Genomic DNA, 16,571 nt, shown 5'->3' with positions numbered 1-16,571 from the left:
AGGTGTAGGATGAGGACTTAGTTATGCTTGGAAGCCAGGTTATTTGATGAACTACTATCAAACACCATACAGCACCATAAAACAGTCTATGGCATTGAGGGGCAGATGTATTAAGCCTGGAGAAGTGATAAAGCAGTGATAGTGGAAGGTGATAATACACCAGCCAATCAGCTTCAAACTGTTAATTTAGATATTGGAGCCGATTGTCTGGTGCATTATCACCTTGCACTTATCACTGCTTTATACTTCTCCAGGCTTAAAACATCTGCCCCTCAATGCTTTAGCAGCAGCATTGTTCCATCTGAACAGAAGTTTCTAATTACATTTCTGTACCATGTTGTGACAAGCATCCAAAATTATTCCCAGTGAAGCTGAGAAAAACAATGTAAAAGCATCCGCCTAATTAGAAGCTGGCAGTGTATAGAGCATATTAGCCAGCATTCTGTGTAATGTTCTATCTATAAGAAACAGAATGAAACATGGCGCACACATCAAAATTCGTAGAATATTTAAATGCTGGAGTAACAGAGCACATTATAAATGAAGATTATATTTCTTTTACTTATTCACCAGCTAAAAGCTCCCACAATCTCCCTTCCCTAGTCACTGGGAAGACACTTGGCTGGCAGCCATACTGCTTTCAGACACACAACCGTTAGCCATAGTGCTGCAAGACAGATTTACAAGTTTTTCAACATGGCTTTTGCTTTTATCAAAAAGGTGTTAAAATCCCTGAAAAAATGAGTCATTTGTTTTTCAAAGTACTTAAAGTATGAAAATCAAGCTTGGCAGCTGGAATAGAGAAGCCGATCAAGGACACTATGATCACATAACTGCATCAAGTTCCAATGTAACCATACGTTGTAGGGGGGATACAGAGTTACAGGGTGTGACAAGGAGAGGAGCAGGGCAAGGCCAACAAACAAATAGCTATAAACAAAAGCAAATACAATGTTAAAAATTTATATATATATATATATATATATATATATATATATATATATATATATATTATATATATACACACATACATACATACATACATACATACACACACACACACACACAGTATATACACAGTTAAATGCTTATCGGAGGTTGGCAAAAACCTAAAATTTGTCAAGAACGGAGAGTGCTAAATGGGTGGGATAAAATAGACAAAGCTCTATTCCTCACGATATCTATATATTTTGGTCTGTATCCACTTAATTGACATGGACTTGCAGTATATAATCTGCAGTGGGAAAGGGATGTGTCTGATAGAGTATTGGCATACTATTCCAAAATGGTAGAATATGGACCAAATATAAATATGTATATATGTGTAAGAATATTTTACTTCTCTAATGATCTGCAGTCCTGTTGAAGGATCTCAATATACAAAAGGTCCTTGTAATTCTACTTGTGTTTAAAAAGGTATCTGCACGTATTTAAGTAACTAATATAGCAAATACAGATGTGTCCTCATACATCTAGCCTCAATACACCATGCTGCGGGAGATGCCTGGCATGAGTGAGCATGAGTGAGCCAACAGTTGCCAATAGAAATGCTACTAGGGTGCAAGAGGAGACTGATGATTAATTAGATATGGGACACTTATTTATCTGTGTGTGACTGAGGGCCGGATTCAGTTTTGCAAGCAAAGCAAAAAAAAAAAATGTGCAAAACCATGTTGCCCTGCAGATAAGACATATGTAACATGTGCAGAGATTTAGACATGGGTGAGATATGTTCAAACTGAAATCTAAATTGCAGTGTAAAAATAAAGCGAACAATTGTGGGCTACACGCAAAAGCAGCCAATATTTACTCTGCAAAGACAAAATACAAACCACCTAAATCTCTCTGTACATGTTACATCAGCCCCTGCAGTGAAACATGATTTTGCACAGTTGTGTACTTTTTTGCTGCGTTTACAAAGCTGAATCAGGCCCTAAGCCTGTATATGAAGCAACATGGAACTTAACATGGAACAAAGCCACAGCTACTGCATCGTAGCACCTCATACACAGATTCAGAGACTCATTCGCACAAAGCTATGCAAGTGCCTCATATCAAATTAATCTGCACAGTTACTGGTCTGTCCTAGTCACATTACGTTGAGACTAAGACACATTATCAGTTTAAAAAAAAAAAAAAGGTTTTGGGGGACCTGGCGTGCCAAGAGGGACTGTCTGACACAACTGCAGCAAAGACATATGAGAACGCATCTGTAGAGAACCTTGAAGTCACAATATTACAGGTAATGTACTACAGAGTCTCGTTGCACCAAGCTCCTGGTTCAGCTAGTGCCCCAGTAGCCAGCCGGAATTTAGCATCTGCACAATCAATCTAACACTGCTACTACCTGTTCAGCAGAATCCAGTGACCAGATATTGCCAAATATCATAGCTCTGCAGACTGAGCTTACTTCCATATCTGTCCACCGCAGCTGGTCTCTCCCAATAGATGAAATTGATGGGAGATACATGGAGATAATCACATTTCTAAAAGGGCCCAACACACTTGGCGAAATACACAGGCGATATTAACGATAACGGTCATAAGTGAACGATATATTGTTTATATCGTTTAGTGTGGAGGTACCAACGATTAACGAGGCGCATCCCCACAGTCATTCGTTGGTTTTACCTCGTTAAATATAGCAAGCCAATTTGGACAATGTCATTAATTGTTGAAAACGAACATCGTCCAAGTCAGAAACATCGCCAAGTTGTTAGGGCCCTTTACTTCAAGGTCACCTAATTGCTAAATTAGTTACTTCAATCCATGGGAATATCTTCTTTGTATATTGGTATCCACCAATGGGACTGCAGATCACTGGAGATGTAAACTTACTTACAAACATAGAAAATGGATTGGAGTATTTAGCAACCACTGGTGTCCCACCTATCAGACAAATATAGTCCAGATTTAAGAAAAGTGATAAAACACACAAAAATAGGATTTTAATTACCTACTGGTAAAACCTTTTCTCGTAGTCCATAAGGGACATTGGGGAGACTTAGTACGATGGGGTATAGACGGGGTCCAAAGACAGCCGGTGCACTTTAAATTTCTTCACTGGGTGTGCTGGCTCCTCCTCCCCTCTATGCCCCCTCCCACAGGCAGTTATAGGTAAAACAGTGAAAGTTTGGAAAAACAAAGCGCTAAATGAACAATGCTTAGAGGGGGAAGATGCAGAGGAGAAAGATGCAGCAGGAATAAGAAATTAGAAAATAACAAAGAAATTATGATAAAATAAATAAAATAAAAAAATTAAAATAAAAGGATTCTTTTAAAATAGATTTTTCAAAATACAATAATAATGTTTAAGCTCTTTTGTGAAAAATTGCGCACTTAATCATGGGTATGATTTGACACTATATACCCATGATTAAGTGCGCATGCACGAAACGCGTTGGGACGTTAATACAGCTGTTTTCGGGAGGAAAGAAAGATACTGGCACGCTTAGCCATTAAGAGACCCGCCGCACCGAACAGAACAAACATCAAAGAGCCGCTAATAGACGCTTCCGGCCCCAGCACGTAAAGCCGCAAGAAGACCCGCTACACTGAGCCGCTGCATAGAGCTGCTGGAAGGAGCGCTCTGCTAACTAGCTTCGGACAGAGCGTAAGAAGACCCGCTACACTGAGCCGCTGCACTGAGCCGCTGGAAGGAGCGCCCGGCTAACAAGCTCTGGTCAGAGAACGACGGAGCACAAAGGTTAGAACCAGGGACAGATTAGCATTTAATTAAGGCGGTGTAAGATCCTGATTAAAGGACTTCTTCCTCTCTGCCCTCATCAAACAGCAATTTTTCACAAAAGAGCTTACACATTGTATTTTGAAAAATACATTTTAAAAATCCTTTTATATTTATTTTTATTTTATCATAATTTCTTTATTTTCTAATTTCATATTCCTGCTGCATCTTTCTCCTCTGCATCTTCCCCCTCTAAGCATTGTTCATTTAGCGCTTTGTTTTTCCAAACTTTCATTATAAACAATATATACAGAGCTGCTTAAATTATATTTACAAGCGCAGCAAACTGTTCTATTTTCCAATTATAGGTAAAACAGTGCCCGAAGGAGAAAGGACATACACGAGAGAAGGAACAGAATAACAAAGAGTGGTGAAATTTATACACCAGCACACCACTAACAACTGGTAACAGCAATAGATGAACAGGTAACCACAGAAAAGAGAACCTGCATAAAAGTCAACGCACTGAGGCGGGTGCCCAATACCACTTATGGACTACGAGAAAAGGATTTACCGGTAGGTAATTAAAATCCTATTTTCTCTAGCATCCATAAGGGATATTGGGGAGACTTAGTACGATGGGGACATACCAAAGCTTCCAGAACGTTCGCCTGACATAGACCTTCAAGGCTTGCACTGCATCCAATGTCTCCGAAGGAGCAGAAGTGCCAGAACTTGACAGAACCACAATAGGTTGATTCGAGTGGAACGCAGAAACTACCTTTGGCAGTAACTGCTGTCTAGTCTGCTGCTATCTAGTCCGAAGCTCCGCTCTGTTCTCGTAAAAGACCAAGTATGGACTTGTACGTGATAATGCCCCCAATTCTGAGACACGTCTAGCAGAAGCCAGGGCAAGCAACATCACAGTCTTCCACGTGAGGAACTGGTCTTCTACCATCGTCAGAGGTTCAAACCAGGAGGACTGTAGAAATTACAACACCACATTCAAATCCTAGGGTGGCGTAGGCAGCACAAAAGGAGGTTGTATGTGGAGTACCACTTGTAAGAAGGTCTGAACTTCTGGCAACACTGCCAATTTCTTCTGGAAGAAAATTGAGAGAGCTGAACTCCGGACCTTAAACTGAACCCAGACGTAAGCCCTTATCCACACCAACCTGCAGGAAACATAAGACACGTCCCAAGTGCAACTTATGCAGGTGGATTTGTGCATTCCTCGCACCAGGAGACATATCTTCTCCAGATATGATGTTAGTGTTTTGACATCACAGGTTTCCTGGCCTGAACCATGGTAGCAATAAACTTTCTGGAAAGGCCCTTGTGAGATAGGATGTTTCGCTCAACCTCCATGCCGTCAAACGAAGTCGCCGTAAGTCCGGGTAGACGAACGGTCCCTGCTGAAGATCGCTTCTTAGTGGTAGAGGCCAGGGATCTTCAACGGACATGTCCAGAAGATCCACGTACCACGCCCTCAGAGGCCATTCCGGGGAAATCAGAATTGCCTTGTCCAGTAAGGCCAAGGCAACGTCAGTGCATCCACTGCCCTTGCCTGAGGGTCCCTGGTTCGTGAGCAATACCAGTGAAGCCTCTTGTTGAGTCGAGAAGCCATCATGTCTATTTGTGGACAGCCCCACCAGTGGATGATCGGCTGGAACACCTGATGGTGGAGTACCCACTCCCCCGGGTGGAGATCGTGACAACTCAGGAAGTCCGCTTCCCAGTTGTCCACACCCGGAATGAAGATTGCAGACATTGCTCTTGTATTTCTTTCCGCCCAGAGTATCATCTTTGACACCTCTTGCATGCAGGCTCTGCTTTTTGTCCCTCCTTGCAGATTGATGTACGCCACCGCTGTGGCATTGTCAGACTGAACTTGGATCGCGTGATCTATGAGCAGAGGAGAGGCTTGATGCAGTGCATTGTAGATCACCCAAAGTTACAGAATGTTGATCGGAAGGAGGGCTCCGTGGGCTGACTACCTGTCCTGGAACTGCACCCCTTGGGTGACAGCTACCCATCCTCGCATCGTCGTGAGGAGGGTCGAATCCTGAATCCCGAAACTCAGGCCTTCCAGGAGACTGGAAGACTGCAGACATCACAGGAGGGAAATCCTGGTCTGAGGTGACAGCCGAATTATCCGGTACATAAATGTTCTGGCATGGAACCTCCCATATTGGATTGCCTCGTATGAGGCGACCATCTTCCCCAACAATCTGATGCAAAGACGGATGGACACTCAAGTAGGTCAGAGCACCATGCGAGCCATCACCTGAAGTGGTCTCGCTTTGTCCTCCGGGAGGAACACCTTCTGGGCCACTGTACCCAGTAACATCCCCTGGAACAGGAGCCGCTGAGTTGGCTACATGTGGGACTACTGTAGATTGAGAATCTACCCATAGCATGACAGAAGTTGGATAGTGTGGTTGATATGGAGCAATAAAAGCTCCCTGGATCTTGCTTTTATCAGAAGATTGTCCAGGTAAGGGACAACATTAACCCCCTGGACCCGGAGTTGGAACATCATCTCCACCATCACCTTTGTGAATACCCTCAGAGCCATGGACAGGCCAAAGGGTAGTGCCTGGAACTAGTAGTGATCGTCCAGTAGGGCAAACCTCAAATAAGCCTGATGAGATGGCCAAATTGGAATATGAAGGTAGGAGTCCTTGATATCCAAGGAAACCATGAATTCCTGTCCTTCCAGGACCGCAATCACTGCCCTCAGGGATTCCATTTTGAAATTGAAAACCTTTAGGTAAAAGTTCAAGGATTTTAGATTCAAAATGGACCTTACCGAACCATCCGGCTTCAGTACCACAAATAGGTTGGAGTAATAACCCCTGCCTCATTGTGGACTGGGACAAAGACATGGGACTGGACCAAGTTTCAGATGGCCTGTTGCAGCGTAACTTGCGTATCCTCCAAAGTTGTCAAGCTTGATTTGAAAAATCGTTGGGGAGGTGCACCGTCGAACTGAAGCTTGTAGCCCTAAGAAATGAAGTCCCTTACCCAGGTATCCTGGCAGTAGCTTTCCCAGATGCGGCTGTAGTGACGCAATCGAGCTACCACTCGGGAAGGGTGGGCACAGTCATGCTGAGGACTTAGCGTTAGCAGAACTGGTGCTCTATTCCTGAGAACCGATTGTTGCAGGTCTTTTTGACCTATCTCTGGTGCCTCTATTTGCATTGTAGGCACCTCTGGCTCTAGATCGAAATGTGTTAGATGTAAAAGATTAACAGACGGCCGCAGGTAGGAACGCCTAGCCGGCGGAGCCCCAGAGGGGAGAAAATAAGATTTTACTTACCAGTAAATCTATTTCTCGTAGTTCGTAGTGGATGCTGGGGACTCCGTAAGGACCATGGGGAATAGACGGCTCCGCAGGAGACATGGGCACTTTAAGAAAGAATTTAGATTCTGGTGTGCTCTGGCTCCTCCCTCTATGTCCCTCCTCCAGACCTCAGAGAAACTGTGCCCGGAAGAGCCGACAGTACAAGGAAAGGATTTTGGGAATCCAGGGCAAGATTCATACCAGCCACACCAATCACACCGTATAACTTGAGATAAACATACCCAGTCAACAGTATGTACATTAACAGAGCAACAGGTCAACCCTGATGCAACCATAACATAACCCTTATTTAAGCAATAACTATATACAAGCATTGCAGAAGAAGTCCGCACTTGGGACGGGCGCCCAGCATCCACTACGGACTACGAGAAATAGATTTACTGGTAAGTAAAATCTTGTTTTCTCTAACGTCCTAGTGGATGCTGGGGACTCCGTAAGGACCATGGGGATTATACCAAAGCTCCCAAACGTGCGGGAGAGTGCGGGTGACTCTGCAGCACCGATTGAGCAAACACAAGGTCCTACTCAGCCAGGGTATCAAACTTGTAGAACCTTGCAAAAGTGTTTGAACCTGACCAAGTAGCCGCTCGGCAAAGCTGTAATGCCGAGACCCCTCGGGCAGCGGCCCAAGAAGAGCCCACCTTCCTAGTGGAATGGGCCAACTGATTTTGGCAGCAGCAATCCAGCCGCAGAATGAGCCTGCTGAATCGTGTTACAGATCCAGCGAGCAATAGTTTGCTTTGAAGCAGGAGCACCAATCTTGTTGGAAGCATACAGGATAAACAAGGACTCTGTTTTCCTGACCCTAGCCGTTCCGGCTACATAAACCTTCAAAGCCCTGACCACGTCAAGTAACTCGGAATCCTCCAAGTTAGTAGTAGCCACAGGCACCACAATAGGTTGGTTTATATAAAAGGATGAAACCACTTTCGGCAGAAATTGTGGACGGGTCCGCAACTCTGCTCTATCCGCATGGAAAACCAGATAGGGGCTTTTTTGTGACAGAGCCGCCAACTCTGACACACGCCTAGCTGAAGCCAAGGCTAATAGCATGACCACCTTCCAGGTGAGATATTTTAACTCCACCGTTTTGAGTGGTTCAAACCAGTGGGATTTCAGGAAACTCAACACCACGTTAAGCTCCCAAGGTGCCACTGGAGGCACAAAAGGGGGCTAAATATGCAGCACTCCCTTAACAAACGTCTGAACTTCAGGTAGAGAAGCCTCCTTTTGCAAGAAAATGGATAGGGCCGAAATCTGGACCTTAATGGAACCCAATTTTAGGCCCAAATTCACTCCCGACTGTAGGAAGTGAAGGAACCGGCCCAGCTGGAATTCCTGGCCTCACACCAAGCAACATATTTTCGCCATATACGGTGATAATGTTGGGCTGTCACGTCCTTCCTAGCCTTTATCAGCGTAGGAATGACCTCATCCGGAATGCCTTTCTCTGCTAGGATCCGGCGCTCAACCGCCATGCCGTCAAACGCAGCCGCGGTAAGTCTTGGAACAGACAGGGCCCCTGTTGCAACAAGTCCTGTCTTAGAGGAAGAGGCCACGGGTCCTCTGTGAGCATTTCTTGCAGATCTGGATACCAAGTCCTTCGTGGCCAATCTGGAACAATTAGTATTGTTCTCACTCCTCTTTTTCTTATTATCCTCAGCACCTTTGGTATGAGAGGAAGAGGAGGAAATACATAGACCGACTGGAACACCCACGGTGTCACCAGGGCGTCTACAGCTATCGCCTGAGGGTCTCTTGACCTGGCGCAATACCTCTGTAGCTTTCTGTTGAGGCAGGATGCCATCATGTCCACCTGAGGCAGTTCCCACCTACTTGTAATCTGTGCAAAGACTTCCTGATGAAGTCCCCACTCTCCCGGGTGGAGGTCGTGTCTGCTGAGGAAGTCTGCTTCCCAGTTGTCCACTCCCGGGATGAACACTGCTGACAGTGCGCTTACGTGATTCTCCGCCCAGCGAAGAATTCTGGTGGCTTCTGCCACCGCCACTCTGCTCCTTGTGCCGCCTTGGCGGTTTACATGAGCCACTGCGGTGATGTTGTCTGACAATCAGAACCGGTTGGTCGCAAAGCAGACTCTCCGCTTGACGAAGGGCGTTGTATATGGCCCTTAGTTCCAGGATGTTGATGTGAAGGCAAGTCTCGTGACTTGACCACAGTCCTTGGAAATTTCTTCCCTGTGTGACCGCATCCCAACCTCGGAGGCTTGCGTCCGTGGTCACCAGGACCCAGTCCTGAATGCCGAATCTGCGGCCCTCGAGAAGGTGAGCGCTCTGCAGCCACCACAGGAGTGAGACCCTGGCCCTGGGGGATAGGGTGATTAACCGATGCATCTGAAGATGTGACCCGGACCACTGGTCCAGCAGGTCCCATTGGAAAGTCCTCGCATGGAACCTGCCGAAGGGAATGGCCTCGTACGATGCCACCATCTTTCCCAGGACTCGAGTGCAGTGATGCACAGACACCTGTTTCGGATTTAACAGGTTCCTGACCAGTGTCATGAGCTCCTGAGCTCTATCGGGAGATAAACCCTTTTCTAGTCTGTGTCTAGGATCATGCCTAGGAGAGGCAGATGAGCTGCAACTTTGGAATATATAGAATCCAGCCGTGTTGCCGTTACACTTCCAGAAAAAGTGATACGCTGTTCAGCAACCGCTCTCTTCTCTCGCTTTTATGAGGAGATCGTCCAAGTATGTGATAATCGTGACACCTTGCTTCCGCCGGAGCACCATCATTTCCGCCATTACCTTGGTGAATATTCTCGGGGCCGTGGAGAGACCAAACGGCAACGTCTGAAATTGGTAATGACAATCCCGTACCGCAATTCTGAGGTACGCCTGATGAGGTGGATAAATGGGGACATGAAGGTATGCATCCTTTATGTCCAGAGTCACCATAAAATCTCCCGTTTCAGGCTTGCAATGACCGCTCTTAGCGATTCCATCTTGAACTTGAACCTTTTCAGGTATATGTTCAGGGATTTTAAATTCAATATGGGTCTGAACGAACCGTCTGGTTTCGGGACTACAACATGGTCGAATAATAACCCCCTCCTTGTTGAAGGAGGGGAACCTTGACCACCACCTGTTGAAGATACAATTTGTGAATTGCAGTTAACACTGTTTCCCTCTCATGGGGGGAAGCCGGCAGGGCCGTCGGTGAGGGGGCATCTCCTCAAAGTCCAGCTTGTATCCCCGAGACACAATATCTATTGCCCAGGGATCTAACAGGGGGTGAACCCACTTGTGGCTGAACTTACGAAGGCGTGCCCCCACCGGGCCTAGCTCCGCCTGTGGAGCCCCAGCGACATGCGGTGGATTTTGTAGAGGCCGGGGAGGACTTCTGTTCCTGGGAACTAGCTGTGTTGTGCAGCTTCTTTCCTCTGGCAAGAAAGGACGCACCTCGGACTTTCTTGTTTCTTTGTTCGAAAAGCTGCATTTGATAATGTCGTGCTTTCCTAGGCTGTGCAGGAATATAAGGCAAAATATCAGAATTACCAGCTATAGCTGTGGAGACCAGGTCCGAGAACCCTTCTCCACACAATCCTCAGCCTTCCATATGCCTCTTAAGTCGGCATCATCTGTCCATTGCACATTCTACAGGACACGTCAAGCAGAAATCGACATAGCTTTGACTCTAGGACCCAGTAGACTCATGTCTCTTTGGGCATGTTTTATATATATATATATATATATATATATATCTCTATCTCTATCTCTTAAGACAGCATCTTTAATATATATATATCTCTATATATATATACATACATATATATATATATATATATATATATACATATATATATATATATATATATATATATATATATATATATATACACATACATACATATATATATATATATATATATATATATATATATATATACATACTAGGGTCTCAATCTCTGCTGATAAGGTACCTGTCCACGCTGCCACAGTGCTATAAACCCATGCCGACACAATCGCCGGTCTGAGTAGTGTACCAGAATGTGCACGCTATCTGCAGGATCCCTGAGAATAGCTGTTACGTCAGGGCTACCTTTTGGGCAAACGTGACACCCTAGGGGAAGATTCCCATCGTATCCTGGCCCTAGTGGGGAAAGGATACTCCCTGAGAATTCTTTGTGGGAAACTCTTGTCTGGAGATTCCCGCTCTTTTTCATCATGAGAGGAGAGAAATTTACCTCAGCTTTCTTCCCCTTAGACATGTTTACCCTTGTGTCAGGGACAGATGAGTCATCAGTGATATGCAAATCATCATATATCATACAATAATCATATATTGAATACTTTTCTGCCATTTTAGCTGTAACTTTGCATTATCGTAGTCGACACTGGAGTCAGACTCCGTGTTGATATCAGTGTCTATTATTTTGGATAGTGATCATTGAGAGACTCTGAAGGTCTCTGCGACATAGGGACAGACATGGTTAGATTTCCTGTCTGTTCTCTAATCTTTTGTGCAATAAATTCACCTTAGCACTTAATTACACATATCCAAACAGGTGTCGGCGTTGTCGACGGAGACAGCCTCTCACACATATTTGCTCCATCTCCTCCTTAGGGGAGCCTTTTACCTCAGACATGTCGACACACACGTACAGACACACCACACACTCAGGGAATGCTCATCTGAAGACAATTCCCCCATAAGGCCCTTTGGAGAGACAGAGAGAGAGAGAGTATGCCAGCACACACCCCAGCGCTATTAACCCAGGAATAACACAGTAACTTAATGTTAACCCAGTAGCTGCTGTCTATATTGATTTTTGCGCCTAATTATGTGCCCCCCCTCTCTTTTTACCCTCTTCTACCATGTAACTGCAGGGGAGAGGCTGGGGAGCTTCCTCTCAGCGGTGCAGTGGAGAAAAAACATGGCGCTGGTGAGTGCTGAGGAAGAAGCCCCGCCCCCTCGACGGCGGGCTTCTGTCCCGCTTTCATGTACAATTATTGGCGGGGGCTCATACATATATACAGTGCCCAACTGTATATATGCAACTTTTTGCCAAAGAGGTCTCTAATTGCTGCCCAGGACGCCCCCCCCCCCCCCTGCGCCCTGCACCCTTACAGTGACCGGAGTATGTGGGTGTAGTGTGGGAGCAATGGCGCACAGCTGCAGTGCTGTGCGCTACCTCAGTGAAGACTGGAGTCTTCTGCCGCCGATTTCGAAGTCTTTTTGCTTCTTTCACCCGGCTTCCGTCTTCCGGCTCTGCGAGGGGGACGGCGGCGCGGCTCCGGGATCGGACGACGAGGGTGAGATCCTGTGTACGATCCCTCTGGAGCTAATGGTGTCCAGTAGACTAAGAAGCAGGACCTATCTGCAGAGAGTAGGGCTGCTTCTCTCCCCTCACTCCCACGATGCAGGGAGTCTGTTGCCAGCAGAGCTCCCTGAAAATAAAAAAAACCTAACAAAATACTTTCTTATAGCAAGCTCAGGAGAGCTCACTAAACAGCACCCAGCTCGTCCGGGCACAGAATCAAACTGAGGTCTGGAGGAGGGACATAGAGGGAGGAGCCAGAGCACACCAGAATCTAAATTCTCTCTTTCTTAAAGTGCCCATGTCTCCTGCGGAGCCCGTCTATTCCCCATGGGCCTTACGGAGTCCCCAGCATCCACTAGGACGTTAGAGAAAATGGCTTTTTTGTGGGAGTACCAATGCACAAGTATGTATTCATCTGCAGTGATCGCAAAAACGCGCTATGGCGCGTATTTTACCCAGAAACAGCCGCCCGGGACTCACATTTAGAAGATGAGCGGGTCCCACCTGGGGCTCCACTACTTTGACACAGTTGTAACTGATTTGTCGGTATATTTAGCAGTAGCCAGCCCGCCAGGGGAAGCGATTGGACGAGCTCCTTCTTGCCAGAGAACAGCCTCTGCTTGCGATTTCACATAGAGCTCCTCCAGACTACAGGCGCCGGCTGGCTACTTGTGCCAGTGCACTCACTGCACTGTGCTGTCAGAAAAAATGGTGTCAGTGAGTCGCTGCTGGGGGCGGAGCCACATGTGTCAAACGGCCCCTTCGTGCAACTGGAAGTCATAAGTGGTTACTGCAATGTGCCTCAGTGCTCTACCTGGTGCAATGTGTATAATAACGTGCTCTACCAGGCGCATTGTGTATAACAACGTGTTCTACCTGGCGCAATGTGTATGATAACTTGCTCTACCTAGCGACAATGTGTATGATAACGTGCTCTACCTGGCACATTGTGTATAACGTGTTCTACCTGGCGTATTGTGTATAACGTGTTCTACCTGGCGCAATGTGTATGATAACGTGCTCTACCCGGCATAATGTGTATAACGTGCTCTACCTGGTGCAATTTGTATAAGTCCTCTACCTGGAGCAAAGTGTATGACGTGCTGTACCTGGTGCAAAGTGTATGACGTGCTGTACCTGGTACAAAGTGTATGACGTGCTGTACCTGGTACAAAGTGTATGACGTGCTGTACCTGGTACAAAGTGTATGACGTGCTGTACCTGGTACAAAGTGTATGACGTGCTGTACCTGGTACAAAGTGTATGACGTGCTGTACCTGGAGCAAAGTGTATGACGTGCTGTACCTGGCGCAGTGAGCATAGGAGGTGCTACCTGGTGCAATGTGTATAAGCGGCACTACTGTGTGGTGTAATGTGAATAGACACTATTATGTGGTCACGCCCCTTCCCTATGAAGCCACGCCCCTAAAATTTTGCACCGCGCACTACCTATGCTTTTTGGTCTAAGTGGTGGAACACCAATTCACTTTCTGCCTAAGGGCACCAAAATGTCTAGTAACAGCTCTGGTGCAGGGTGTCCTGCATGCTACACAGCCCAGCAGCACTGTCAACCCATCCCCCCCCCATCTTGCAACACTTTTGTAGTGTCCAAACAAGATTAAAATTAATAAGAACCTTCATTCCGATGGGACCCAGAAAAAGACCGGTAGGACCCCAATTTTTAAAAGTGAAGGGTCCCTGGGACCCACTTTTTTTTTGGCTCAGCGCGATCACTGATCTGCGTATATATTGTGACTGAATTTAAATGTCATTGCGTCTTATTGTATTGTGATTCTTACAACAATATTTTTATTATAGGTTATGATTGCCGCTCCTAAATATATTTTTAAATCCAGTTTGCTTCCCAGAATTATATTATAATACCCCTTGAGATATAGGTTACTTGCATTAAATGTATTGGTATTATAAACTGTATTTCAAGAATTCAATTATATAAAATACAAAACACTCTAAATAAATCGATATTAAGCCAAAGTATGTTCCTGTGTCTTATTCCTATTAAATCCTCTTCTATTGTTGCATATCTTTTATATTTCATCATAGGCGTCCACTTCGTCAGGACACTGCGAAACGCATGCCGGCTTTACAGCTGGGTGTGGCCATTTTCCAATGCACTATTTCATACCAATGATCTGAATGTGTTGATCAATATAGGTCTTTTCGCTGTTACTATAGGATTACTAGTATACACTAATCCTATATGGATTACTTGATTTGCCTATTCTGGATGTTGCCAGCATATTGCAAGCATTAATCCTGGAATAGGATAGCCTGCTAAACGATTATTCCCCTGAATTGAATCTATGTAACTTTATCACACTGCAACATTGATTTTTGAAACCATGCATCTCTGCACACCATAGAATAGACACATGCATAGAAAGGAGCAGGTAATTTGCTGAATGTTTTTCCTGATCATTTATCCCTTTATGATAACACTGTATTATCATCACATGGAAACACTTTATTCTGCAGCAATACATTATGATGAAATATAAAATACAGGGAGATTCAAAAGTTGCAGTACACCCTTTTGTTTCAAAATGTCAATTTCAAGATGGCACCCATGTTCGATACATACCCTGAAAGATAGCTCACCTCACCCATACATTACTGGAGTATTAACTTTTCCCATTTCCTGCACAGTTTTTGAAACAAAAGGGTGTACTGCGACATGAATCACCCTGTATATATGCAACAATAGAAGAGTGTTTAATAGGAATAACACACAGGGTCCTTCTTTGGCATAATATCAATTTATTTAGTTTGATTTTTACATTACTGAAATACAGTTTATAATACGAATGCATTTAATGCATGTAATATATATCTCAAGGGTATTATAGTTTTATTCTGTGTAGCAAATTGGATTTAAAAATATATTTAGTAGCGGCAATCATAACCTACAATAAAAAGAAGATTGTTATAAGCATCAGAATAAAATAAGACACAATGACATTTAAATTCAGTGACAATATACATGCAGATGAATACATGTGCATTGGTACTCCCACACAAGCTATTTTTTATTGCCACATTTCTTTCTCACCTTCACACTTCTATGCATTGGTATCTTGCAGTTTTTTAAAATTCATAGTAATTAGTTAATTTTTTTAGTCTGTTGATGCACCACACAGACAAATGCTTTTCTTTTTGTTCAGATATACAAGTGTCATATCAAATAATCAGCAGTCTCCTTGTGAACCTAGTAGCACAGCGTTGTGACCAAGAGACATTTGCTAGAAAATTCTCACAACCTGTTTAGGGGCTGTTTAGCAATGAATGAGGACATATCTGTATATACATGAATTGCTAATTTTATATACAGCTCAAATAGTTACTACAATAAGTACAACTACTGTACATCCAATCTGTTTAGCACGGACCCTTTGTTTTCCATTGTCCTATAGAAGCAGTTCCCTCCTAAGACAGCTGCTTGCAGGGCTGGATATAGAGAAATTGAAACGCTACATAAACTCACAACGCGTGTGCCAGTAAGGGGGAGTACTACATGTTTTATTCTAAAAGAAGCAAATGTTATCTGTTCCACTGAGTTTGATAATGTTATGATTGAGAAAAACAGATCATGACAAGAGTTTATGGCGCCTAACAGCTGCAACACATTACTATTGTGCACTTTGGTAAACAGGCCATTATAGCTGCAATACGACTAGAAATTACTATTTGTAAGTCTTAATAAATAGGTGCAGAATACATCGGGAACAGCTCCACCCATTTCATTCATTCATTATATATTCAAATCCTAAATACTCATTCAAGCATCTCTCAAATAACCTACAGTATAACCTATTCCCATTAAAAGAAAAGATGGTTCAACAGTCAATATAGTGGATGAATCCACAATATCAAACTTTCAACATATCAAATTTTTAAACCTTTACACACAACTAGCAGTCTAAAATTATCAATCCAGTAACATGTACAGGTTGGTCAGGGCATATAAGAGTAGAAAACACGTAATTTGACAGAAGAATGACAACATTTCAGGTGTAGATCATTAGATCAATAATGTTATGGGTGACCGTCAATTAAGACACCAAATCGTCAACACGTGAAAAATTGACAGATGTTTTTTTGGGGCCAAACACTGTGTAATTCAAGTTATGTGACCAGCATCAGTACAAACGTGTATGCTTGCCACTTCAGTCATAGTGGCTTGCTCCACTCGCCACAGGTTACTATTCCCAATAAATGTC

At 44.3% G+C, this 16,571-nt stretch overlaps 1 protein-coding gene across 4 annotated transcripts in view; it reads right to left on the bottom strand.

Annotated features, from left to right (window-relative positions):
• PDS5A (PDS5 cohesin associated factor A) overlaps nt 1-16,571 on the bottom strand; it is a 351,976-nt gene that overhangs the window by 189,538 nt on the left and 145,867 nt on the right. The window lies entirely within an intron of this gene.

This window comes from Pseudophryne corroboree, chromosome 1, assembly GCF_028390025.1.
Source record: "Pseudophryne corroboree isolate aPseCor3 chromosome 1, aPseCor3.hap2, whole genome shotgun sequence".
Classification (NCBI taxonomy): Eukaryota; Metazoa; Chordata; class Amphibia; order Anura; family Myobatrachidae; genus Pseudophryne; species Pseudophryne corroboree.
This window is presented reverse-complemented; position numbering and strand designations above follow the sequence as displayed.